Source organism: Oncorhynchus clarkii, chromosome 12 (assembly GCF_045791955.1).
Source record: "Oncorhynchus clarkii lewisi isolate Uvic-CL-2024 chromosome 12, UVic_Ocla_1.0, whole genome shotgun sequence".
In the NCBI taxonomy this organism is placed as follows: domain Eukaryota; kingdom Metazoa; phylum Chordata; class Actinopteri; order Salmoniformes; family Salmonidae; genus Oncorhynchus; species Oncorhynchus clarkii.
Window position 1 is genome coordinate 53,610,982 of NC_092158.1, and position 10,427 is coordinate 53,621,408.

The following is a 10,427-nucleotide window of genomic DNA, read 5'->3' on the forward strand; positions in this document are numbered from 1 at the left end:
ACGACAGGACAGCGCGCTGAAGATTTGGAACGGTTGTTATTATCTTTGCAGATGAAGAAACATTTTCAACATTGTATCAATGACGTTCCAAGCGCTGATGATTATGAAAAGCCATCGATAAGCTTTTGCCGTGCAGGTCACTCATGGGATTTGTAGTTTGGAGAGCTTTGACTGCAATACCTGATTTGGCCTCGTTTTTCTTCAATCAATGCAAGAGCGTAAGAGGCGAAACGAGAGGATTTTCCTGCGCCCAAAATTTGTCCGAATGAGATAAACCCTTTTTTTGTATGGAGGTCTATGATAGAGTGTCGAATTACGTGAGGCTTATTTGATCGAATATAAGTCTCGTTATGTTTAGGCTGTTACAAATGTACTGATATACACACAAATAATACATTATCTGATGAATCGCTTTAGAAAGGAGCACAAGACAGGGATGAATGACCTCTCTCCCACCAGTTTGCACTGCCCTTACAGAAAAAGATTGCCGTATTGAAACTGACAAAAAGTGCATTAACTGCAGTCAACTGTTGAATTTTGGATGTAGTAATTGCAGAATAACTGCGTTGTACTGCACTCTAAATGCAGGTACACTGCAAAATTACTGCAGTAAAAATCTGTTATTCTGGACGCAGTATTTGCCGCGTACAACAGTTATACTGCACTTTATAACTGCAGTTGTACTACAGGACCCAAACCTAACAGGTATCAGTATTGGTAAACATGAACATAAACTAAACTTATTTGCAGAATAGTTCCTGATATTCCAGACCAATATTGAAAACACAATGCCCCCCTTGCAAAAAAATATGTTCAGAATACTCTAAATGCTCTGTATATAAAATAGGGAAAATAACAACTCTTGATCTCTACAGCAACCCTTTAAGTGGACCACAATAACATATCAAATACTTAGGATGGCTTAATAAGTGACAACAAACAACAAATATATAAAGATAACTTTATCCCATTACTCAACAATACGTATACAGATCTAATTAAAACAAACAATCTTCCCATAAATCTTACAGGCAGAATATAAACCTCTTCAGAATGGCATGGCTCCCAAAGTTGTTATATTTATTCTTGGTAATACCCATGACCACACAGAAGACATTCTTTTAAAAAGTATACTAGGTCATAACAGACTTTATATGGTCAAATACAACTCATAGAATAAAAATGGAAGTTCTACATCTTTCTAAATCAGAGGGTGGTTTTAACCTTCCAGACTTGCAATTGTATCAATTTGCCACCCAGGGCTTTTACTTAAACATAGTTAACATATAGTTAAATGCACTAAAGTGGAATAATGGGTACATACTGAGGAGGAGCATACTCATCCCCAGATTTTTTTTTACGTGTCTATTTTCTAAGGATAAAGCTAAACACATCAGCAACTTAATAGTTAAGAACACTAACAATATAGAAGAAAATCAAATGTCTTCTACAAGAACAAATATCACTACGGTACCTAAAAACACAACCCTATGGAAAAATCCTTGAAGAGCTTTTCAGTATTCAAAGATAAGTTAGTCTACATGGAAAACTAAAGGCATAAAAAACATAAATTACTTGGTGATAGGAAATACATTTATTTCTATGACCGAATTAAAAAGCAGTTTTGGACTGACCAATGTAGATATTTTAAAATACATGCAACTTAAAAGTTTCATATCAACAAATTTCAATTTGAAATCTTTTGGACAGAGCAATCTTGTAGGAACTCTATTTGAGTCAGAAAATGATATTTATATGATCGGTAAGATAAACAGAACCTTGCAGAGTGCCTGTCCAACTGACAATCTAAACTACAATACATAAACTACTGGAAGCAAGACTTAAAAAATAACTGATATTGGCACAAGATAGAGGGAATGTTGGAACATAACTAATGAATTTACAGTTATCGAAAATGCTTAATCCAGTATAAACTAATGTATAAAATGTATTACACGAGACAAAATTCACAAATTCTACAGCACAATGCCAGAGTCATGTCTTAAGTGTAAAATGTACAATGACTCAATAATCCATGCCTTCTGGGAATGCTATGAAGTCCAAAAGTTATGGGCGGAGTTAGAAAGTTGGCTGCCAGAAGTATTCAAATGTCAGCATTTTTGAAGACATGGCATATATGGGTGCAGTGAGATACTATACCTGATGGGTTGGACAATACTTTTCTCTTCAATCATCTTCAAAAACGTTATACTTAAAACGTAAAATCAACCACTCCTCCATCATTAACACAATGGAAAGGTCAAATGCTTTATCTAAATGTTGAAAGTGTGTGGGCTACGGAGAGGAACAAAATTGTGCAGTTTGAGGCCATGTGGCAAGAGTAATATGCGCACAGGAGATGGGGGTGTGAGCAGGTGGGTCTGGGCAGGATGTTGTGGATGTTTGTGTTCGTCTGTATGTTGTCGTTTGAATGTGGATGTTTTGTAAAAAAAAATGCAATTAATTGCAAAGTCCCTCTTTGCCAGACAAATGAACTGAATCCCCAAAAAACATTTCCACTACATTTCAGCCCTGCCACAAAAGGACCAGCTGACATCATGTCAGTGATTCGTTAACACAGGTGTGAGTGTTGACGAGGACAAGGCTGGAGATCACTCTGTCATGCTGAGTGAGTTTGAATAACAGACTGGAAGCTTCAAAAGGAGGGTGGTGCTTGGAATCATTGTTCTTCCTCTGTCAACCATGGTTACCTGCAAGGAAACACATGCCGTCATCATTGCTTTGCACAAAAAGGGCTTCACAGGCAAGGATATTGCTGCCAGTAAGATTGCACCTAAATCATTTATCGGATCATCAAGAACTTCAAGGAGAGCGGTTCTATTGTTGTGAGGAAGGCTTCAGGGCACCCAAGAAAGTCCAGCACGCGCCAGGACCATCTCTTAAAGTTGATTCAGTTGCGGTATTGTGGCACCACCAGTACAGAGCTTGCTCAGGAATGGCAGCAGGCAGGTGAGTGCATCTGCACGCACAGTGAGACGAAGACTTTTGGAGTCAAGAAGGGCAGCAAAGAAGCCACTTCTCTCCAGGAACAACATCGGGGACAGACTGATATTCTGCAAAAGGTACAGGGATTGGACTGCTGAGGACTGGGGTAAAGTCATTTTCTCTGATGAATCCCCTTTCCGATTGTTTGGGGCATCCGGAAAAAAGCTTGTCCAGAGACAACAAGGTGAGCACTACCATCAGTCCTGTATCATGCCTTCAGTAAAGCATCCTAAGACCATTCATGTGTTGGGTTGCTCCTCAGCCAAGGGAGTGGGCTCACTCACAATTTTGCCTAAGAATACAGCCACAGCCATGAATAAAGAATGGTACCAACACATCCTCCGAGAGCAACTTCTCCTAACCATCCAGGAACAGTTTGGTGACGAACAATGCCTTTCCAGCATGATGGAGCACCTTGCCATAAGGCAAAAGTGATAACTAAGTGGCTCGGGGAACAAAACATTGATATTTTGAGTCCATGGCCAGGAAACTCCCCAGACCTTAATCCCATTGAGAACTTGTGGTCAATCCTCAAGAGGTGGGTGGACAAACAAAACCCCACAAATTCTGACAAACTCCAAGAATTGATTATGCAAGAATGGGCTGCCATGAGTCAGGATGTGGCCCAGATGTTAAGTGACAGCATGCCAGGGCGGATAGCAGAGGTCTTTAAAAAGAAGGGTCAACACTGCAAATATTGACTCTTTGCATCAACTTCATGTAATTTTCAATAAAAGCCTTTGACACTTATGAAATACTTGTAATTATACTTCCATATTCCATAGTAACATCTGACAAAAAATATCTAAAGACACTGAAGCAGCAAACTTTGTGAAAACAAATATTTGTGTCATTCTCAAAACATTTGGCCACGACTGTACAAGGAGTACCAGTACCGAGACGATGTGCAGAGTACAAGGTAGTTGAGATAGCTATGTACTATACATATACAGTACCAGTCAAAGGTTTGGACACACCTACTCATCCAAGGGTTTTTCTTTATTTTTACTATTTTTTACATTGTAGAATAATAGTGAAGACATCAAAACTATGAAATAGCACATATGGAATCATGTAGTAAGCAAAAAAGTTTGTAATAAATCAAAATATATTTTATATTTGAGATTCTTTAAAGTAGCCACCATTTGCCTTGATGACAGCTTTGCACACTCAGTTGACATGCTGGTAGAAATGAGGTCAACCGGATTTCAGTTTTCCTGCATTAAAATCCCCGGCCACTAGGAATGCTGGCCCTATATAGCTTGTTGAGTGCGGTCTTAGTGCCAGCATCGGTTTGTGGTGGTAAATATACAGCTACAGAAAATATAGATGAAAATTCTCTTGGTAAATAGTATGGTCTACAGCTTTATCATGAAGTGTTCTAACTCAGGCAAGCAGAACCTCGAGACTTCCTTAATATTAGAGATTGCGCACCAGCTATTAACAAAGAGACACACTCCCCCACCCATGAGTTTACGAGACGCTGCCATTCTGTTCTGCCGATGCATTAAAAAAAAGCTAGATTTACCTTTTCAATGTCCTTGTTCTTCAGTTCTTGGCCATCCTATCTAGCTAATATTTCTCTGTCAAGTCAGTTATGGCAAGATAGCAAGACCCAGTGTCTGGAAAGTTTTTCATAAGACACTTGTTTTACAGCGCCTTGCTACGAAAGTAGCTTGCAACTTATTTTCAAAGTTTCATCACGTCATGTCAATTGTTACCGTGGAAACAATATCAACAAGCCTAAGTGGTCTTCAATCAGCTCAGCTGTCCTTCAACACATTATTCTATAATTGGCTAGTTTTGTCTCATCTCTCCTTATGTCCACTGTTAGATCTTTCCTGGGAGACAAATCCCAGAACTAATTCCTTACGATTAAAGATTGCAGTTAGAGTGCAGTATAACTGCAGTATGCTGTGAATACTGCATCCAAAATAACACCGTTTTTTTAAACTGCAGTAATTTTGCAGTGTAGCTGCAGTATAATTGTAGTTACATTGTAGTACACTGCAGTTATTCTGTAGGTTGGAGTCATAACAGTTATTACTGCTTCCAAAATTCCACAGTCGACTGCAGTTATTGCACTTTTACTGCAGTTTCAATGCTGCACTCTTTTTTAAAGGGATATCCCTTCAGGTGTAGGCTACATGTGGACATTGTACAAACATCGCCCAGCTTGAGTGTAGATACATCAACAACAAAAATCTATGGATATGTCCCTCTTACAAAGACAAAACATTTTCTGCTGTAAATATCTTATTGGTCTTGGAGTGGTCTGAGTGGGGAGGGGGAAACTGAAAACTAGATGTTATTGGCAGAGAGATTTGGAACTCTCTTTCCTATTGGTCTATTAGCTAACTTACTGCCTTGTGATGTCACCAGGCAGGCCAAAACTCCATCCCATCAAAACAGGCTGGTATTGCAGATGGTCTTTTTAAAACAGCTATTACATTAAAAGGGCATTTTCATCATCTTCACAATTTCACAGTATTATTTAAATCTCAAAGAGTGGAAATATATGACTGCACTGGGCCTTTAAGACCCAAACAAAAGCAAACAGAACAAACAGAACGAAACGGGGAGGGACCATCAATGGGAGGGACCAACCTGAATTTGTCCAAAACTCTCGTTCTCATTGCAAAACATTTTCCGTTTGGAGTAAAAGGTTACTTTTGCAACAGACTAAATGTTTTGCAACAGAATCGGCGTAATGTCTTTGGTATTGAAACAGTGTTGCCTGGCATTTCTACTGTTTTTGTAACATTGCATCACCTTTGCCTAGCATATTGTAATACTTAAATGTATCAATGCATTCTATGCATGTGTGGAATAGGTATGTGAATGGTCAGATACTCCCTAGTGTTTTTGGTATTTTTTTCAAACTTTTTGTTGGCTAACCGTTGAATAATGTTGGAGTAGGCTAACATTTATATAATGTGCTGACGACTACAGGCTAGCTGAGCCCACCTCCCAAGACAAGTCAGCATATTTTTCCAATTATTTCCATGTGTCCCCAGCTGAAGTCGGAAGTTTACATACACTTAGGTTGGAGTCATTAAAACTCATTTTTCAACCACTCCATAAATTTATTGTTAACAAACTATAGTTTTGGCAAGTCGGTTAGGACATTTACTTTGTACATGACAATACATTTTTCCAACAATTGTTTACAGACAGATTGTTTCACTTATTACTCACTGTATCACAATTCTAGTGGGTCAGAAGTTTACATACAATAAGTTGACTGTGCCTTTAAACACCTTGGAAAATTCCAGAAAATGATGTCATGGCTTTAGAAGCTTCTGATAGGCTAATTGACATCATTTGCGTCAATTGGAGGTGTACCTGTGGATGTATTTCAAGGCCTACCTTCAAACTCAGTGCCTCAGTGCTTGGCATCATGGGAAAATCAAAAGAAATCAGCCAAGATTTCATCTGTTCATCTGTACAAACAATAGTACACAAGTATAAACACCATGGGACCACGCAGCCGTCCCACCGCTCAGGAAGGAGACGTGTTCTGTCTCCTAGAGATGAAGGTACTTTGGTGCGAAAAGTGCAAATCAATCCCAGAACAACAGCAAAGGACCTTGTGAATATGCTGGAGGAGACAGGTACAAAAGTATCTATATCCACAGTAAAACAAGTTCTATAACGACATAACCTGAAAGGCCGCTCAGCAAGGAAGAAGCCAATACTCCATAACCGCCATAAGAAAGCCAGACTACAGTTTGCAACTGCACATGGGGACAAATATCGTACTTTTTGGAGAAATGTCCTCTGGTCAGATGAAACAAAATAGAACTGTTTGGCCATAATGACCATCTTTATGTTTGGAGGAAAAAGGGGGAGGCTTGCAAGCCAAAAAAACACCATCCCAACCATGAAGCACAGGGGTGGCAGCATCATGTTGTGAGGGTGCTTTGCTGCAGGAGGGACTGGTGCACTTCACAAAATAGATGGCATCATGAGGTAGAAAAATAATGTTCATATATTGAAGCAAATGGGTCTTCCAAATGGACAATGACCCCAAGCATACTTCTAAAGTTGTGGCAAAATGGCTTAAGGACAACAAAGTCAAGGTATTGGAGTGGCTATCACAAAGCCTTGACCTCAACCCTATAGAAAACTGAACTGAACTGAAAAAGCATGTGTGAGCAAGGAGGCCGACAAACCTGACTCAGTTACACCAGCTCTGTCTGGAGGAACGGGCCAAAATTCACCCAACTTATTGTGGGAAGCTTGTGGAAAACTACCCATAACGTTTGACCCAAGTGAAACAATTTAAAGGCAATGCTACCAAATACTAATTGAGTGTATATAAACTTCTGACCCACTGGGAATGTGATGAATGAAATAAAAGCTGAAATAAATCATTCTCTACTATTATTCTGACATTTTACATTCTTAAAATAAAGTGGTGATCCTAACTGATCTAAAACAGGGAATTTTTACTGGGATTACGTGTCAGTAATTGTGAAAAACTGAGTTTGAATGTATTTGGCTAATGTGTATGTAAACTTCAGACTTCAACTGTAGGTGTTGCATATCTGACAGGTCTGAGAATACTTTTCACTTTCGGTCGTTCGTCCTAAATTTACATTTTTGGTTATAGGGCTCCAAATGGATTTGACTCAAGAAGCTATTATCTTACTGTTAATAGAAGGAGGGGGGTTGTTGAAGAATTCCGAGTTACTGTGTAAGTTCAAAGGTTTCCTGAACAGCGCTGATCCCTCAGAGAAGAAACAGCACATGGATCTATTCTAGTTCAACACTGTTGCTGTTGTGAAAGTAATTGAATATGTCAGGTATATTACAAAAAAAAGAACAAATCTGCAGTTGTTTACGAGAAACAAATTATGTACATGTTATAAAGTCTGTAAGTGAAGAGGTCCCAGAGCCAGGTGAATCCTCACCTGTATGGAACATCAAGCACAGTGCACATTCTCAAGGTGGAGGTAGTGAGACTTCAAGTCCTGAAAACCACCAAGAACCTGTTATTCCAAGTGTCAGTGAATGCGTCTCAAATGACAGTGATGTGCATTCACCTATAGAGCTGGAATTAAAAAAGGTGGATTTCAAACCTTAAAGGCCCCTGAATTTCAACATAGACCATATGGCTGATGCACAGAGAGAATATAGCCCCTCAGGAAGGACTGTGTATCCATGGAAGATAGAGAACCCTAATGTGTAGCAGCCATTTGCACTTTACAAATGCCTCCAAACGTAACCAGAATGGAGATTCATAAACTAAAATCGGAAGATGATGATGACCCTCCAAGGAGAGGCTCACCTGACCAAGATGCCTTCAGCTCTTCTAGAACCAAGAGAAGATCATCCACTGACAGTGTGGGTTTGAGCTCGGCCATACCAAGGAGGGCTGTCAAGACGACCAAACCCTCGGAGGAGCTTAAGTACACATCCACAGTCCTCCTGGAAAAGGCAGAGCACGAGTGGCTAGTGAGATCTGCTGCTGGACATTGGAGTTAGGTGTACGGCCTGCTCCTCAGAGAACCACAACTGGCAGAGAAGAAGGACTTCATGTCTGGTTTCGCAGCCCTCCACTGGGCAACAGTGAGATGGTGGGTAAGATCATCGACAAATCCAGACAAGGTGGAATGGACCTCGACGTCACTGCCAGGACATATGGAGGGTACACGCCACTGCACATTGCTGCATTGCATGACCAGGAGTTTGTGTTGGCCATGCTGGTGTGTGAATATGGAGCGGATGTGAATATAAGAGACAATTGTGGGAAGAAGCCATATCACTACCTACACAAAGGGATTTCTGATGTGGTGAGGGAGCTACTTAGTGAACCTAATGTCCAGCCCCAGGAAGTTATCCAACTGGAAAGGGAGAAACTAGATAACTTCCCAGAACTCTCCAAAGGCTTGCATACGATAAGTCACCTCTTCAAAAAAGAAAAAGCACAAGCAAAGACCCACTTTTTATTTGCTGGGTGACGACCCGAGGGACGAGAGAGATGAAAGTTAATCCATGCACAGAGCCACCTCCGATGTATTTAAGTGACATGAGTCTGATATGAACTGCAATAATAGGCTATTATATTTTGCATGAAATCTATTTAATCATGTGTGCTTTTGAGGATTTTGACTCTGATTTAGAGATGACAATATAGGGGTATAAGAGGAAGGCCCATATGGGGGTACAGTATGTACATAAGGGATTTATTCAGTTGTGTTGAACTTAGTTTTCATATATCAACAAGAGCAACCAGCATATCATTCCAGTCTCTCCCTTTCAAGCAATCAAACCTCAAGAAAACATATTATCAGGATAGGAGGTATAGTAAGTCACTTGTAAAATGTGGTACTCTCTGTTGTGTCATGTACATTGCATTCTTAGTGTATCTAATGGTGTGTCACGTTTTATTTCATATTGAATTAGTAATGCATGACATACTAATGGTATTCAATGTCCATTTCAGCAGATCCTTGTCAAACTAAATCTGTACATGACCATTTCAACAACAGATTAGGAAACCATTTAAACATTATTGTGTTCCTGTATTAAACATGTGATTAAGAGGAGAATAGGGTATGAATATGGCTTCATGCCTGGACATTTATAGTGCCTTCACTCTCAGTGTTGGCGATTTCCATTTGTATAATAATTTCTCTGTATAGTCGTTGAACTGTGAAATATATTATAGGTAATTTTCGATCGATTTTCTTTCTAAGAAATACATTTGTGGGAAGAGGCTGTAGTACTGAATAATTGTGAAAATGAACAAGAGTACGTGGCCTAACTGTTCCAAGATTCCTGTAGTATGAATGTGTTATGATGAGTAAATAGTGATAAACTGTTAAAGGGTTGAGTTGGCAAAATGCAAAGACATACTTATGAAATCTCAAATGACATGCCTTTTGTCTTTAATCTGTGTTATTGCTCTCGTACAATACATATTTTACTAATAATAATATGTAATTTGCCAGTGTTAGGAAAAAACTATATTTCATGAAGATAAAAACCATCTACTGAACTCTGGCATCCCAAATATCAGCATGTGAAATATCTCCGTTTGTTGGTTTCGTGGCTTCATATAGGCAGCATGAGATTGTGATTCAGCTAACTGAGCATGTGCTAATGTCAGCCTGGGCCCCTGAGGCTGAAGAGATGAGAAGTGAACAGGCTTACTCAAGCTGTGTCTCTGCCCCTCTCATGATGTCACCTCCTTCGCAGTGAAATGTCTGCGTCAAGCCAATTCTCACCCCAGGGCTGGAACAAATGTTCCCACTGCAGCAGGGCCAGGGGCGAGGACACAGTCACACGAATGACTCGTCACTGTCTTTTATTACACAACACTTTTTGGACCATTACCCACAGTCCCACACTACTGTAGCCTGAATATTCACTGGACCACTACCCACACTACAGTAGCTTGCATATGATATCTG

At 39.7% G+C, this 10,427-nt stretch overlaps 1 pseudogene; it reads left to right on the forward strand.

Annotated features, from left to right (window-relative positions):
* The first annotated feature begins 8,241 nt into the window (after positions 1-8,241).
* LOC139422480 (ankyrin repeat domain-containing protein SOWAHA-like) lies at positions 8,242-9,003 on the forward strand (annotated as a pseudogene).
* Positions 9,004-10,427: the final 1,424 nt, after the last annotated feature.